Raw genomic sequence first — 16,453 nt, 5'->3', positions numbered from 1 at the left:
CCCAGTCTGTTTCTCAGTACTGCTTGATTAAAGTGTTTTGTGTAACAATATACCCACCAGGATTACTGCCTGAAGTCTCACTTCGGTCTAGTACTTTTGGAAAAAAATAAATAAATAAATTACATAACAAGAAGCTTGGCTCCCCTACAAAAGTATGTTCTTGACTTTCAGGGCTCCTTGGCAATCCTTTATGCAGACCCAGTTTACTCTCTGTTACATTCTCCTCAATATCTGTTCCCAAATGTTTCCACATTCTCCAGCCCTGCCTGACCTCTGTCCTGACACAGCCACTCAGCAGCTGCCATACATTCTACCCTCGTGTTTGGGTATAAGTCCCACAACTTTTATACCTTTCACATCAAAATTGCTCTCAGACATGATCCTTTTTCTCTGTTCTCAGAGGAAGAAATGGTTCTACTCCTTCCCAGAGCCAACCCATATACTCTTGATCTAGATGCATCAAATATTGCATACCTTAGTACCACTTCCCGTCAGTGGCTCCTTCTTTTTGAGCCGAAAGCAAACTCAATTTTCCTGTAGCCTACAAACACAGTCCTCCCTGAAACTTGCTTTCCCCTCAGATGAATGTTAGATATTCCTCTATCTTTCTGGACCAATATTTTAACATTGTAAAACAATTTTTAGATTTTTAATCTAAAATTTTACCTCTAATTTTGGAGTCTAGACCTCACCCCAGCCTCCTCATGCTGTCTCCTTGTAGTACATCTGCCCCGATGAGCTCATCCTTTGCTGTGACTTCAGCTAAAAGCTGTAGAAGCACTCCTCACAAGGCTGCACCCTGACTCTCCATGCTCCCTCTTTCTTTCTAAAATCCGGACCCGCTGTCCAGTTGCTTGTGTGATTCTTCACACGATGTTTCTCAGGGAATCCAGCACCAGAGAGCCCATCTTCCCTACCCTATTCCACATTGCTATCATTTCTCACCTGGACCAGATATAGCTGTGTCCCCATTCTTCTCCCATCTCCCATTCTTGTCCTCTCATTCTCTACATGGAGGTTCCAATACTCTTAGTGAGGTGAATGTCATGTACCATAAAATTAACCATTTTGAAGCATACAATCCAGTGGCGTTTAGTACATTCAAATGTTATGCAACCATCACCTCCATCTTCTTCCAAAAGATTTTTGCCACCCCAGAGGGTAATTCTACCATGAAGCAGTCACTCCCCATTTCCCCTTTTCTCTATCCCCTAGAAACCACCAATCTACTTTCTCTATGGATTTACCTAATCTGAATATTTCATGTAAATACAATATGTGACCTCTTGTGTCTGGCTTCTTTAACTTAGCATAATGTTTTTAAGGTTCAACGATATTATAACACAAATCTGTACTTGATTTCTTTTTGTGACTGAATAATATTCCATTGTACAGATATACCACATTTTGTTTATCTAGTCATCGTTCAATGGACATTTGGGTTATTTTCACTGTTTGTCAATTGTGTATAGTGTTGCTTTCAGTATTTGTATACAAGTATTTGTTTGAATACCAATTTTTAATTTCTTTGGGTATGTTCCTCGGAATTGAATTGCTTGGTTATATGATAATTCTATGTTTACCATTTTGAAGAACTGCCAAACTGTTTTTTAGAGTCGGAATTTTACATTCCCATCAGCAATGTGCAAGAGTTCCAATTTCTCTATTTCCTTGCCAACATTTGTTATTTTTCTTTTTAAAAAGAAATTATAGTCATCCTAGTGGGTGTGAAGTAATATCTCATTGTGGCAGAGCAATCTTTTTAAAAACGTAAAATTAAAATGTGTTACTTGCTTAACATGTTTTAATATTTTGCCATTGCACCCAGCCTCATTCTGCCCTTAGGATAAAATCTCCCTAACCCCATTATACTCCCAGTCTCTTCATTCCTGCTGTCTTCTCTTAATTTCTTGAATAAGCCTTCCTGTAGTCCACCTCAGGACCTTCGCATGTGCTGCTCTCTCGACCTGGAATACTTTGTTTCCAAACCCACCCTTCCCAGCTCCATCCTTCACATGGATACCTACTGTTCCTCCTTAGATCTCAGCTTCAATGCCACTTCCTCCGTGACTACCCAAGCAGCATTAGCTCCCACTGTTACATTCCTCTGCTGGGGGAAAAAAGTTATTTAAACCTAAAACTAACTATGGCTGCTTCTGCCTTCTAATGGAGAGGGTGGCATAATCCTTAATGGGAAAATCCGTGTTTATACTGGCCCCTTCCATTTACGGCAGGGGGGGGTGGGGGGAGCAAAAAAAACTGAAACTCTGAATTTTCTGCCAGTTTTTCTGTGCTGAGAAAGGAGGAGACTATTGTGTGAAATTGATCTGCATAATAAACTAGGGTAAATGGAGCTTCTGAAGGGACTTGGAAAGCAAGAAGCTGGGAGATATGTGGGGAGTCGTGAGGCAGAAAGAAAACAGCAAACATAAAAGCTCTGGTCCCCACAGACAAAGGTGACCAGTTAAGTCGTGCAAGGCCCCAGTGTGTCTGGCTGTTGCATGCACACCCCCGCTCTCCCCACAGCTTCACTGGAGTTTCATAACACAAGCTTTGAATGAGTGACTTCAGGGAAAATCAAGGAGAATGAACCACGGGCTGACAGGCCAGGACAGGACACAGCAGGAAGCAGAGGACAGTCACAGGCGTGAGAGATAAATGAAACAGCTGAGTGAAGCAAAGCCTCAGAGCCAGCGGTGACAAAAGCCCTGAGGAATTCACAGAAATCTTGGGGAGGTCATTGGATTTCCTACAGGACATGGGCTAAGCACTCCAAGCCAATTGTATTTCAATCTCTAAGGACAGTTTGACCTCAGCTGACATCTGGATGATGAGGCGCCTCTATGAGACGTGTCCTTCTCTGTCATCACACTTACAATGATTTGTTTTATGTCTGCCTTCCCCACCCGACGAAGGATGCAGTCAGGGGTAGCTATCTTCCTTCATCCTGCATCCTGGGGCCTAGCTCAAGCAGGCACATAAAGATATTTACTGAGTGAATTTTTTTTTTCTGACCAGAATTTAAGGTGGATTTCAAAAGGAACAAAAGGTACTAAAATGGGATAATTCCCTATTTTTTATTTAGTCCTTCCCCCCCTCCCAAATTGGAACTAGAAAGACAGTTGAAAATTCAAGATGCCTAATGTGATAGGAATAAGTTTAGCTACAAGACTGGAGGGGCTTGGAACTGCCTCATCAGAATGTCCCATAAGCACATCAGAATCAACCTGTCAACTATGAAACTATCAGAAGGAAATAAAATCCTGTGCTTATGACCTTGAAGTAAGGAAAACTTCCTTCAACGGGGCCTGAAAAAGCAGAAGTCATAATTTCGGTTATTTACTTTGGTTAATTACACCATAAGATTGGTGTCATTTAAAATCTCTGTATTACAAAAATATCCAACAAAAATGTAATTGTAAAAATAGAACAGACAAAGGCTTGGCACTGACAGTAATAATATACATTAAAACTAACCTATTAATACTAATTAATAACCTCATAAAACTATTAAGCAAAGGAGATATTACCCAATAGAAATAATCAAACTGAGAGTTCCTCTTCAGTGAAAAGAAAACAAATAGCCAGTAATCAGACGGAAAAATATTCAACCTTTCTAGAATTAATGAAATACAGATTAAAATGAGGTAAGATTTTTTCCCCTTTAGATTGCCAAAAATTTCAAAGTTTTAAAACACTCTAAGCATTAGTGAGGGCACACAAATTGCTATAGATTCTGCAGCAAATCTATCAAAATGTAAACGCTCACACTGACTCAGAAATTCTACTTCTTCCTATCTATCCTACAGAAACCCCTATGTGCACAAGGAAACATGACAAATATGTTTACTGAAGCATTTGTTGAAATGGAAAGTTTGGATACCATCTCAGTAATTACTAAAATGTAGAATATCTATGTTATGAAATACTATGCAGCAGCTTTAAAACTAAGGTGGATCTCTGTGCAAAAACATAGTTGTATCTACAAGACCTATCACTGAGTGAAAACAGCAAGTTACAGAGAGAAACAGATAATGTGATACCCGTAACACACATGTATGTGAATGTGAAGGGGAAAAACAACTAAAAGGACCTGCACCAACAGATCCCAGTGGAGAGAAGGGGCAACAGCGGCCAAAACCCTGAGGGCTCTTATCTGTAATGTTTCAAGTTTTTGCAAGACAAATGTAATCATATACTGTTTGTATTATTAAAATAATTTGATGTGAGGTGCACCACAGTAAGACACTCCTCAGCAATAAGAAGAAACAAACTACTGATACGTACTTCATGGATGGATCTCACAGACGGTAGGCTAAACAAAAGAAACCAGACACAAAATGGCATTCTGAGTGAGTCCATTGAGATAAAGTTCTAGAACAGGTAAAACCAATGTATAGCGAGAAAAAAAAAAATCAAAGCTGTGGTTTCTTCTGAGGGTGGGGGAGACTGGTGAGGGGGACTAGAATGATGGAGGGGTGGTGGGTCATGTGGATGAATCCATTTGTTAAAACTGCACAGTTGTGCATTTCAATGTATGTAAAAAGGATCTCAAAAAAATTGTCAAAAGTAAATGTCTAGCTTTCTGTCTCGATGCACTGTTTAAATTTTCATTTTGGTAAGTCAGACAGAAAAAGCAGAGAACCATATGATTTCACTGATATGTGGTATATAAACCCAAAACAACAAAAGAACAAGACAAACAAATGAGAAACAAAAACTCAGACACAGACAATAGTTTAGTGGTTACCAGAGGGTAAGGGGGAGGGGGGTGGAAGATGAGGGTAAGGGGGATCAAATATATGGTGATGGAAGGAGAACTGACTCTGGGTGGTGAACACACAATGGGGTTTATAGATGATGTAATACAGAATTGTACACCTGAAATCTATGTAATTTCACTAACAATTGTCACCTCAATAAATTTAAAAAAAAAATTTCATTTTGCCCAACATTAAACTAATCAGCTCTTCCTCAAACGTACTCATCCTCTGTTTCCCATCTTTGCCATCCTCTCCTTGACTATGTCACTCAAGCTCAGCTCAGACTCCACACAACAATGGCCAGACAGCTCTGGCCACACACAGGAGCATGGTTTGAGAAGGAGAGGAATATGTTTCGTGTGTTAAATGTGAATGGTTGGCAGGTGTTTTTATCTGTGGAGAATGTGCATTGTGAGGGTTGCATGGCCAGTCCCACGATGGAGATGCAGGAGCGAAATTGTGAGTCATTTACCTGGGCTAACTGATCAGCATATGTTTCGTGTTCAGGAATCAGTTTACAGAGATGGGAAGCAGAATAGCTGAATAGGAAAAGGATACCAGTTCAGCCTTTTAATTATGGAAAAGTTGGAAAGGGCAAAGAAACAAAGTATAGAGGCATGAGCTCTTGACAGGAAAAGGAAGCCTTAGAGCTATTGTTTGTTGGCCTCCAAAGGGCCTTTTTAGATTAAGTCTTTTCTTCATATTTTATAGGAACTGGGATGCTAATGTGGAATTTCAGTAAAAATGGGATCTATACCGGAAAGGTGAATAAGGAATGAGGCTGATACCCTCCTCCCAGGCTGATGACTGGGATTCCCAACAAGCGAGAACAACTTTCAACCAAATGAATGATAAGGTTTAAAATGTAAAATACTTAGGAGTTGGGGTGACTGGTTAGCTTACTTGGTTAGAGCTGCTAACCAAGCGTGGTGCTGCTAACACAAAGCTTGCCAGTTTCGATCGCCACGTGGGTCACTGTGAGCTGTGCCCTCCCTAAAAAAATAAAAATAAAAATGACTTGGGAATTGGTATGAGGATTCAATGAATTGTTGAATTAGGAAAAATTCCTGGCATTATAGAGCAGTGATAAATATTATCTAAAAGTAGCAGCCGCTGCCACAAGCAGTAATACTATGAAGCAAACTGAAATTCAGCCTATTTTGGCTTTGTGCAGACATTTCTCAGTCAACTGTAGGTTGTAATCCAACCTATTCCTGCTGGAAGAAAAGGCAGAGAGAGGAAATAGAACAATTTTACAATATGGTCCAGATGGATGGGGGATGTGGTCTGGTAGTTTCCTCCTTTGGGTTAGAGATGGATGGTGTACACAGCCTGGAGACCCCACCCGTCCCTGAGGGAGGCAGACAGTGAAATAGCATCCAGACTAGAAAACTGAGGGGAGCTTTGGACCACAACCGCCCAAGTGTTAGGCCTAAGCTGAACGGTGGGCTCTTCTCCCCTCTCCTCACCATCTCATAAGCCTCATGCATTAATGAATTGACAGGCTCCTTCTCCGGGGGATTGTGTCTGCCACACACTCTATTCTGCTTCAACTATTTCTAGCTACCCAGATTAAGTAGTCTAGTTCAGAGGTCATAATGTCAAATGCCTCCTAGAGCCTACAGGCACAAGACAGACACTCAAGAGGTGTTCCCTGCATTTGTGAATTAATAAATCTGACAACCTGAAGAGGTTAATAAATCCCTGCATCTAAATGATCCCCACAGCCAACTTTAACATTCTTGTCATACAGGTTACCAGTTTTTAAAAGAAAAGCCAAAGATTTAGATTTGTATGTGAAATGCCTTAATAGTAAACATTATATGGGGGAGGGAGGAAAACGTTATGTTTGGAGGCCATAGTCATTATTCAGAGTTCTGAACCTACAGAAATTCAGGTGTACGGTGTAAGAACTACCAGAGAAATGAGTCCTCAGTAACATGTAATAGATACTGGGTAGATGTTTATTGGATACGTGAATAAATACATCGTGAGTTCACTCCATTGCATTTCCTCCACAGACTAGAGCACTGGAGGTATTCAAGGAAAGCCTATAGAAAAGATTCTTGCGTTCAGTGGGAAATTAGGAAATTGACCAATCAGGTCATTACTTACGTATTCATTGGTTTCCAAGGACAGAAATCCACAGCCCTTACTCTCCAGGAACTCACAAGCTCACTGAAATATCTCTAACATATGTCATACCTGTTATCACAAAGATAACACCCAGCGCACATGTAATATAAGTACACAAGTAGGGAGTGTCGAGGGGCCCAGGAGAAAGGCAGGAGAGCTGGAAAAAATAAGGAACAATTTACCAAGCTATACATGGAGGTGAAAAAAAGGAGATGAGTGGGTAGATGGCGATTATTACTCAACTATTTCACATTCCTCTTGTTTATATTAGAAATGTTGCTAATGGGTGGTGCTAAGCCTATTTGTTCAATTGACTTTTCAGCATACTTCCCTAATACTACAGATATCCTAAACCCTATGTTGTTGTCCCTTTCTTAATAACTAAAAGTGATAACTATAGAAGTATACCAAGTAAATATATCAAGATTTATTTACCAGGATATTTATTATCATATCTTATTATTTAATAGTGAAAAGTTAGAAATGAGAAAATCGTAGAGAATTGATTAAATTATGCAATGAAATACCTTGCAGTCGTTTAAAATTGTTTTTAAAGAATATATTTCCATGAGGAAATGTATAAAATGCAGTGCTATGTTTAGAAAAAAATACAAAATTGTGTTTCATGCCAGATTTAAATATGTACATATTCTTTCTATATTAAATATATAAAGAAAGAGATTCACTTGCATAGACCAAAAAGTTAAAGTAAATATGCTAAAATGTTAACAGTGGATTTTTTAATGTCATAATTACAAATATTTACAATTTTTTTTCTTTATTTTCCAAACTTTTAACAATGACTATTACTTTTTTGGTTTACGAAAGTTAATTTACAGTGTTATTTTGAACACACATTGTATTATTCGTCCAGCCAGAAACTTGTCTGGGAAGTGTCCTCAAATTCCCACTCTAAATCCAGAAGTTCATGAATTCACGTGTACAGAATGACCCTTTCCCCTTAGCTATAGTCGGTGGCTCCATAGGTGGGTACCTGACCCTAGCAAGGCCCACAGATTACATTTCCTGAAAATCTGGAGGTAAAAATGATTCTCAAATCATGTGTTTTTTGAATGGAAGAGATAGAAACTTGAGAGATTCAGGGTGAACATTTTTTTCAGCTTTGTGGACTAAGGAAGAGAGAAAAGCATACTTCAGATGAGAAAAAAAAATGTTGCCAACATGCAAAGAGAGAGGGGAAAGACAGCAACCAAGTGTGGTCAGATTCCCATGAGGTAGGTGATCCCACTTCCCACCCTTCCTTGAGGTCCTCAGTGCTACCCTTAAATTCAGTAAGATAAACATACGCCTTATAAGAAATTCCTCTTTTGTGCAGAATCTGAAATGACTGGGCTTCTGTTTCTGTTTGTATTAGATAGACCAAAAGGTCTATCTAATACAAATATCTTTGGGAGCATCAGGAGAGAAGCCAAGCTCCCTAACAGAGCTTCAAAGTGATACTACTTGTGAGGGCAAGGGCTGCATTTCACAACTCAGGTTTCCATCAAGTAGCCCTGCATTGGGCATATGGCTGGTGCTTGACACATGCTTACTGACAGTTGGGAAGAATGAATGATGTATTGCTAAGCCTTTACTCTTACTTGTTCTACATTTCTATTTAAAAATTGTATGAGGGGTAGTGAAAAGAACGTTTCTGAGCCTCCTTTCCCTCCTTCTACAGGAAAAATGTATGTGGGCTGGGAAATGACATCTTTTGTTAAATTCCACTCATTTGGCACTCAAATTCACTTGTAATTAAAGGTTGGGCATAGCTGAAAACCTCTCCTTAATTGCTTGGGTGCAACAAGCTTCATTTGGAAAATATAGGAAATTTCTCGTCAAAGGAAAAGAAGACAAATTGATGTATAAATGTAATCAAACGGCACTTTCTACAACTTATGATTGTAGACATACTACAGACATAATGTGTCAGACATTTCAGAGCAGCTACAGTATGCAACCTGACACCAGCCCATTCTCTATTTTAAACATCATGGTGAATTGCAGGGAGAAAGTGCAGAATCACTTGAATTGAGTCTTTTCTCCCAACGCAATTGGACAAAATATATACGGTATATAAAAAGGTAAAAGTTGGGTTTTTTTTTAAATGATGAAACCAGGTCAAATTTCTAAAGTTTCCAACAACTCCAAAATCTTATTTTGGAACTAAGAGCCTATGTTTCAAAGTTGAAAGACCAGTTGCCTTGACAGCATTATTGAATGTTGTTAACAATGTGAAGTCTTTATGAAGTTGTCTGACCTACTACATTTAAATAGGAGGTTCAAACGGCTCTGGAAAATGTGTAATGTACTACCTTCAAATCACAATGTCAAGCTGTTAATTGATAAATTCAACTGCTAATTTAAAACTCTTCTAACACAACTATGGCTTATATATGTTATATAAACCTGAAGGGAAGAGCCAGTAGGGCCAAAAGCAAGAAAAAGAAAACTCTTGTGATTCACAGCCACCCAAATATTTTAAATGCATTAGCTTTAACTCTTTAGGAAATAGACTTGTCATTTTCACTCAAACAGAGCTGTATAGTTTGAGGGTTAATATCAGTGTTAAATTCCTCTCTAGAATCTTGAAGTTCACTGAGCCTTTACCACATGCCAGGTACTGTGCTTTGCACGGGGGATACAGTGATGAATGAAAGGGACAAGCTCTGTTCCTGCATGGCCATCCTGATAAATGACCTTCAAGTTAGGATCTGAAGGATGAGTAACTGTCATGTGAACAAGGAAAGGAAAAATGTTTCAGGCAAGGGAAGAGCATATTAGAAGGCTCTAATAAAACAGAAAGCTTCTTGAGTAATAGTTTTAAACATGTACCTATATTAATCATGTTTTTTGTTTTCTGTATTTTATAATGCTTTGACATCTTGGGGCCTTGAGAACCTGGGGAGGGATTGCCCCTCCCAGGGTCCACTAGTTCCTAGAGATTACAAAGCAATCAAATGTAGGTCGATACCTCTACCTTCCTCCTTTTATCAGGCTCCTGCAGTCCAGGCTGCTGCCCTAAATCAGCGTAGGGCCAGGTGCAGTGAGGGATTGCCCCTAGAGCCTAGAGCCCACTGAAATTACTCAAACTAACCCATCCTAAATCTGCTTACCCTGCCTTGCTTTGTCTTTTCTACAGAAGCCACAACAAAGGCTGGTGCTCATGGCTTCCCAACATTCCTTCTGTTTCCTGACCAATGCTAGCTAGTGTTTCCCCCAAGAGGCCACGCGTGGTGTGGATTCCCCCCATCCCCCCACCACCATCCTTGGAAACTGTGAGTAACAAACTATAATGTTTTCCCTAGTTTTATTGAAATGTAACTGACATATAACACTATTAGTTTTAGGTATACAACGTGATGATTTGATATACGTACATACTGCAAAATGATTACGTCAATAAGTTTAGTTAACATCCATCAAACTAGCTTTTCAATGGCGGTCATCTCTTGACCTGTTGGCCTCACCATACCTGAATAAAAACAAAATCCTTGACACATTTGAAAGCAGCACTTAACTCATGTATTGTCATCAGATAATCAAAATTGAAAAAATATTATCAGGATAAACACTGACAAGAGAAATATTAGTACATATACTACTGAAAATATGGTGAATGCAAAACTGAAACAATTGTAAAAATGTTATACAAAATAGCAACTGTGGCGTTTGTTCATTCAACATATGTTTGTTGAGCACACTATGTGGCAGGCAGTGTGCTGGGAACTTGGATATAATAGTGAACAGAGCAAACAAAGATCTCTGTACTGGGGGGCTTATATTCTAGTGGGGAAGAGAGGAAAAAAAACACTGTAAAGTACATAGATGTAAAAACATGGTGAGTGCTAAGGGGAAAAAAATGAAAGGAATGGGGTGGTTAGGGTGGACCTCACTGAGAAAGTGAGATTTGATCAAAGACTTGGAGGAGATAAGTGTCATGTGGGTATCTGAGGGACGAGCCTTCTGGGCAGAAGGTGCAGCCAATGAACAGCCCTAAGATGGGCTCTTGGGTGGTTATTTAAGAAACATCAAGGCTAGGACAGTGTGGATGGAACAAAGTGAATGAGGGTGGGGAAAGATTGACAAGATTAGAGGAATGAGCAGGTTAAAGGTAAGAAATAGGAGGCAGATTGTGGCAGGCCCAATGCTCCATTTTGAGAATTTGGGTTTCACTCTGACACATTGAGCTGTTGGAAGGTTTTGTGCAAAAGGGAGCCATGATAGGTTTTTGAAGGATAACTCTGGCTCCCATGTTGAGAATATACAATGGAGTGTGAGGGTGGAAGAAGGGAACCCATTGAGACAACTACTGTAATAATCCAGGCAAGAGATAATGGGCACTCAAACAGAGATGACAGCAGTGAAGATGGCAAGAAGGGATCTGAGTTTGAAGGCTGAGTCAACAGAATTTCCTGCTAAGGTGGATGTGAAGTGTGAAAGAAAAGTGTTAAGGATGATGTCAAAGTTTTGGGTGAGCAACTGGAAGGACGATGTTGCCATCAACCAAGGTCAAAAAGACTATGATGAAGAGACAATTGGGTCTACAAGTCTAGAGAGGAGAGAGAGGTCTGTGTTGGTATATAAATATGAGTTGTCAGCATATAGATATCTAAAGTCATGAGACTGGTTGAGAGTGACAGATGGAGAAAAGATGATCAAGCACTCAGCTTTGGGGAGAAGGATCTTCATTCATGATGAAAATTGATCAATACAAGGAAATTATGGTTATCCATGAAGAGAGAGAATGTGAAGACATTAAAGAATGTTAAGAGCCTACAGAATATAATATATATATATATATATATATATATATATATGCATGGGAACAAAGCAAAATACAAAATCATGTACAAATATGACACCATTGTCGTAATATGTGTGTAGATATAGATATGGATATATGACTAGGTATGTCGATGAATTCATGAGGAAGAGAGAGAGGAAAGACATACCAAATTGTTAGTAAATAGTTTTCTCTGAGTGGTAAAACTACAGATTACTTTCCCCTACTTTCTAATTTACTGTATTTTCCAAATTTGTTTTGCAGTGAATATGCATTATATTTGTAATGAGGGAAACGTTTGTAAAAATTAGTTTTTCTAATTTTCAGAAGAAAAGTGTCACTTTCCCAAAGCGACCATATGTTTTTAAACAATTTTTTCAATTAACTAAGATACCTGTGGGTGAATTTAGTAAGTTTACGGATAATTTGTCATTAATAACTTTTGAAATGAACTACATGTCCTTCTCTGAAAGTGAGATAGTAGTGGCAAATCTCGCACATCTCAAATTATTTCATAACTCTGCAATAATTATGCAGCGAGCTTCTCATCATCCACTGCCTGCAATCGACTCCACGTGAAGTCTTTCTCTGTATCAGTCGATGACTACTCCATTCTTCTCGTTCTTCAGGTCAAACATCTGGGTGTCACCTGTCATGTCTTTCCTTCACATTCTATTTCCAGTTCATCAGGAAATTCGGTTGGCACTGTTTTCAAAACATATCCAGATCTGATCGCTTTTCATCATTTCCGCTGCTCTCTGGTCCAGCCACCAGCATGTGTTCTCTGGGTGACTTGCAGGAACCATTCATGGTCCCCCTGTTTCCTCCTTTATCTCCTGCTCTCCACGCAGCCGTCAGAGTGTGTGCAACAGCCCAGAGGATGGCACTGCTCAGCTCCAAACCCTTAATTGCTCCCTACCCCGCTCAGAGTCAAACTCCAAGTTTTCACGTGGTCTGTACGGCCCCACACAATCTCCGTCCCCTCATGCATACACTCACCCACCCCCAGTTGTCTTTAGTGTCCTTCATGGCCAGGGTCCCTGTCTCACTCACTCTACTCCAGCCACAACTCTCTCTGTCGCTTGAACATGCCAGGCAGGCTCTGTGCTCTTAGGGTCTTTACACAGGCCGGTCCCTTTGCTGAACACTTTCCCTCCTGATAACCCTGCCATGTCAACTCTTCTCATCCCTTTCACGCCTTTGCTCAAATGTCACCTTCTCAATGCAAGTGGTCTACTCTACCTGAACTCTAAATTCCCTACATCCTGCTCTATTTTTATTAAACCAAATACTTACCGTCTTCTAACATAGAGCAGAATGTACTCATTTATTATTTATTATTTAGTTTTCATCCGCTCCTACCAGAGTATAAGCTCCACAAGGGCAGAGATTTTTATTATTGTTCACTGACGTATTCTGGGTGTTTATCTAGAACAGTGCCAACTGATAGTAAATATTTATTGTTGAATTACCCCATTATTATTGGGTGCATTTTATACAGCCCACGTAGCAGCCTATCAATTACATGCTGAGCCCTGTTCTTCCAATACAGTAAGAAGGAGATAAAAACCCTCCAATAAGTTAGGATAGTAACGACAGCTAAGACTTACTGAGTGTTCACTCTGGGCTAGACACTGCTAAGGGCATCACGTGTAGTAGATCATTTATTTCTCACAATGACCCTATGGGGTGCGTGCTATCATTGTCCTATTATAGAGGAGGAAGCTGAGGCACAGAGAGGTTAAGGATGATGACCAATGTCACACAGCCTCTGAACGGCAGAGGAAGCATATGAACCCATATAATCTAGAACCAGAGTCTGTGCTCTTCACAACTATTCTCTGTACCTCTCAGAAACACATCCTATTACGGAGTAAAGCCCCTACATGAATCTAGATGTTAGATGGAGCATGACCAATATTTGCTGAAGGCAGAAACGGCCTCCTATTGAAATACATTTTTTCAATATATTAAAACATTAATCAGAATTTTTTTCATTGGTAGAATTTTAAAAGATCAAGTTAGTATATATTTGTTTCAATATTTTAACATGTCTTTGCTTTTTCTCACTGATGGAGGAAAAACCCTATTTTCCCCCACTATTCATCCATAGTCACGTTGTTCCTTCAGTGAATTGTTTTCCCAAATCAAATCCCTGCTTTAGTTTAATCGTTTTTGTATTAGTGGAAAATGGTTTTTAAGGGAAAAACATATTACCTTTAATAATAATACTACACTGCGTATATAACCTGTAATACCTGATGGAATATATATGCCTTGGAAGTATTTTTTGACTTAAGAAAGAAGTGGTGCCCTGTACCCAGCAAAACCTATTTCTACAAAATGGAAATTGATTAAATTGGTCTTTGCCGTACTGTTTGGATATTTTTATTGCTACACTAGTGGGAGAATTTATATAGCTCTTTCCTTCTGTGTTCATCTTCCTCAATGATTAAAAATTTAAATAAGTTTGCCAGGAGGCCTGTTTGGCAGCTGTTGTGCCTATTAAATAGAGTGCATTTTCAGAGCATTCCATTCACTGCTAAGTGGAAAGAGTTTTTAAGAAAACTAACCTAAGCGCCTGGGGAGTGAAGAGGTTACGTAGAATTCAAGTGCATTGGATTCGTTGTGAATAGATATTATTATAATAGGCAAGAACTTCATGTCTAATTATAACTTTGTGATTCAGACTTCTTTATGTGTGGAGAACCTGGCTATGATAGCAGTCAGTGTACCTTGTTTGCTTCTGTCTCTTCAAATTCTGAATTCCCCAGAGACAAGTTTTAAGTGAAGAACTCCATTTCCTCAGGACTTGGTCCATGTGAAATACCCAGATGTCATAGAGCAAGGTCATTGCTCGACGCTTTGGATAGCATGTAAATAAGATTATATGATGCCTTTGTAATCTGTTTTCCTATTTTTCAGAGGAATAAGAAATGCTGTCCTTTCTTCAGATGGGGCACTATAAATATATGTAGAAATTGTTTAAATCGTGCTCCTATATTTGAGCTACTCAGCTATATAAGTAGTATATAATTACTACTAAGAAAAATGATATATAATCATATATAGCTAGTGTTTTCAGTTACCACTAATATTTAAGGTACTATATCAGAAAAGTATTTATTCCTAAAATGGGGGCTGGACTGGCTAGATAAGAATCAACCAGAGCTTTTTTTTTTTTTTGAAATGCCAAGTCCTAGGGCCCACTCTCAAATATTTCGATTCTATAGGTTAGGGTGGAGCCTAGAAATGTGAATTTCTAAACATATGCCCAGCAGATTCTGTTATAGAACCATGTAGAAGAGCCAGTGTGCAAAGATATTCACATAGTCCTATTATAGATTTCCAGTCTCTAGCCACTGTTAAGATTGTAAACAACTTGAGAAGAAGGATTGTCTTACCAATCATTATATCCCCTTCAGTGCCTGGCACATAAAGATCCGTTGAGTTCATTTGAGTTGAATTGTTTTGACCTGAAAGTCATGCCTGAAAGTGAACTCAAAGTCACTGGACAGCTTCATCCCCTCTGCAAATTAACTGGCCTTTAGCACAACACGTTCTGTTAAGTAGGCGAATTAGGTACTCGCCAGCGTTATCACCTCTTTGGGAAACAGCCTGTACTGGAGAGTCAGAAAGACCTGAGAGTCCATAAGCATTGACCCTGCCCTTGAGGACATGTACACCATGGACTTAACCTGCATTATTCTGTGTCCTCATCTGTTACATGGACGTAGTATTAACAACATAGGACAGTTGTAAGAATTGAGTAAGAACATGTATGTTGGGTACTTGCTACATACAAGGTGCTAAATAGATGGCAATTGCTTATGGTATATCTCCATCTTTCTTCTGGAGCTGAAAATCATGGTTCTACGATGAGAATAGTGAGACACTAGATTCTGTGGGATGGATACACTAACAAGCTAAAAGCCAACCTGCCTCTGAATTACTATAGCTATTATAATTAAAATGAGACTACCATTATTATTATAGCTTTGTGCTGATAGCCCTCAATTTCAATACTAGCTACAAGCAATATTTAACTCACTGTTGTAGTGTCAAACTTGAAGCAACAGAAATGTATTCTCTCACACTTCTGGAGGTTAGAAATCTGAAACGAAGGTGTTGGCCGTGCCACCCATCTGCTGAAAGCTCGAGGGGAGCATTTTCCCTTGCCTTTTCCAGCTCCTCTTCATTCCTGGGGTTCCTTGGCTTGATGCAGCATAACTCCAGTCTCTGCTTCTATCTTCACGTGGCCTTCTCTTCTGTGTCTCTGTGTCCTTTCCTCTCCGAATAAGGACACCAGTCATTGGATTTAGGGCCCATCCTAAATTCAGGACAATTTTATCCACATGCTGAGGTTCGGGGTGGACATAAATTTTGGAGGGGCATTATTCAAATGGGAAGGACACTCTCTATGATATAGATTGCTAAATATCCTCCAATTGTTCTTTCTTTCTTCCCTAATAATATAAACCTCAAATTTTAGTTAGACACAGGGCTGTCCAGAATAAAGGCTTTATGTCCTAGTCCCATAGCTGAAAGTCTGATCATGTGGCTGGCTACATTCTGGTTAATAAGATGCAATCAGAAGTGTGGTGTGAATCCTTAAGTGGGAAGGACATGCTCTTCTTCCCTCTTTCTCCTTGTGTTTTGAATGTAGACATAGTGACTTGACTTAAGGAGACATTTTGGACTATAACATGGAAGACACGTGTTGAGCATGGTCAGAGCCTAAGCCTCTGACAATTTCATGAAACTGTTC

Source organism: Rhinolophus hipposideros (assembly GCF_964194185.1).
Source record: "Rhinolophus hipposideros genome assembly, chromosome: 8".
NCBI lineage: Eukaryota > Metazoa > Chordata > Mammalia > Chiroptera > Rhinolophidae > Rhinolophus > Rhinolophus hipposideros.
Note: the sequence above shows the minus strand (reverse complement) of the source record.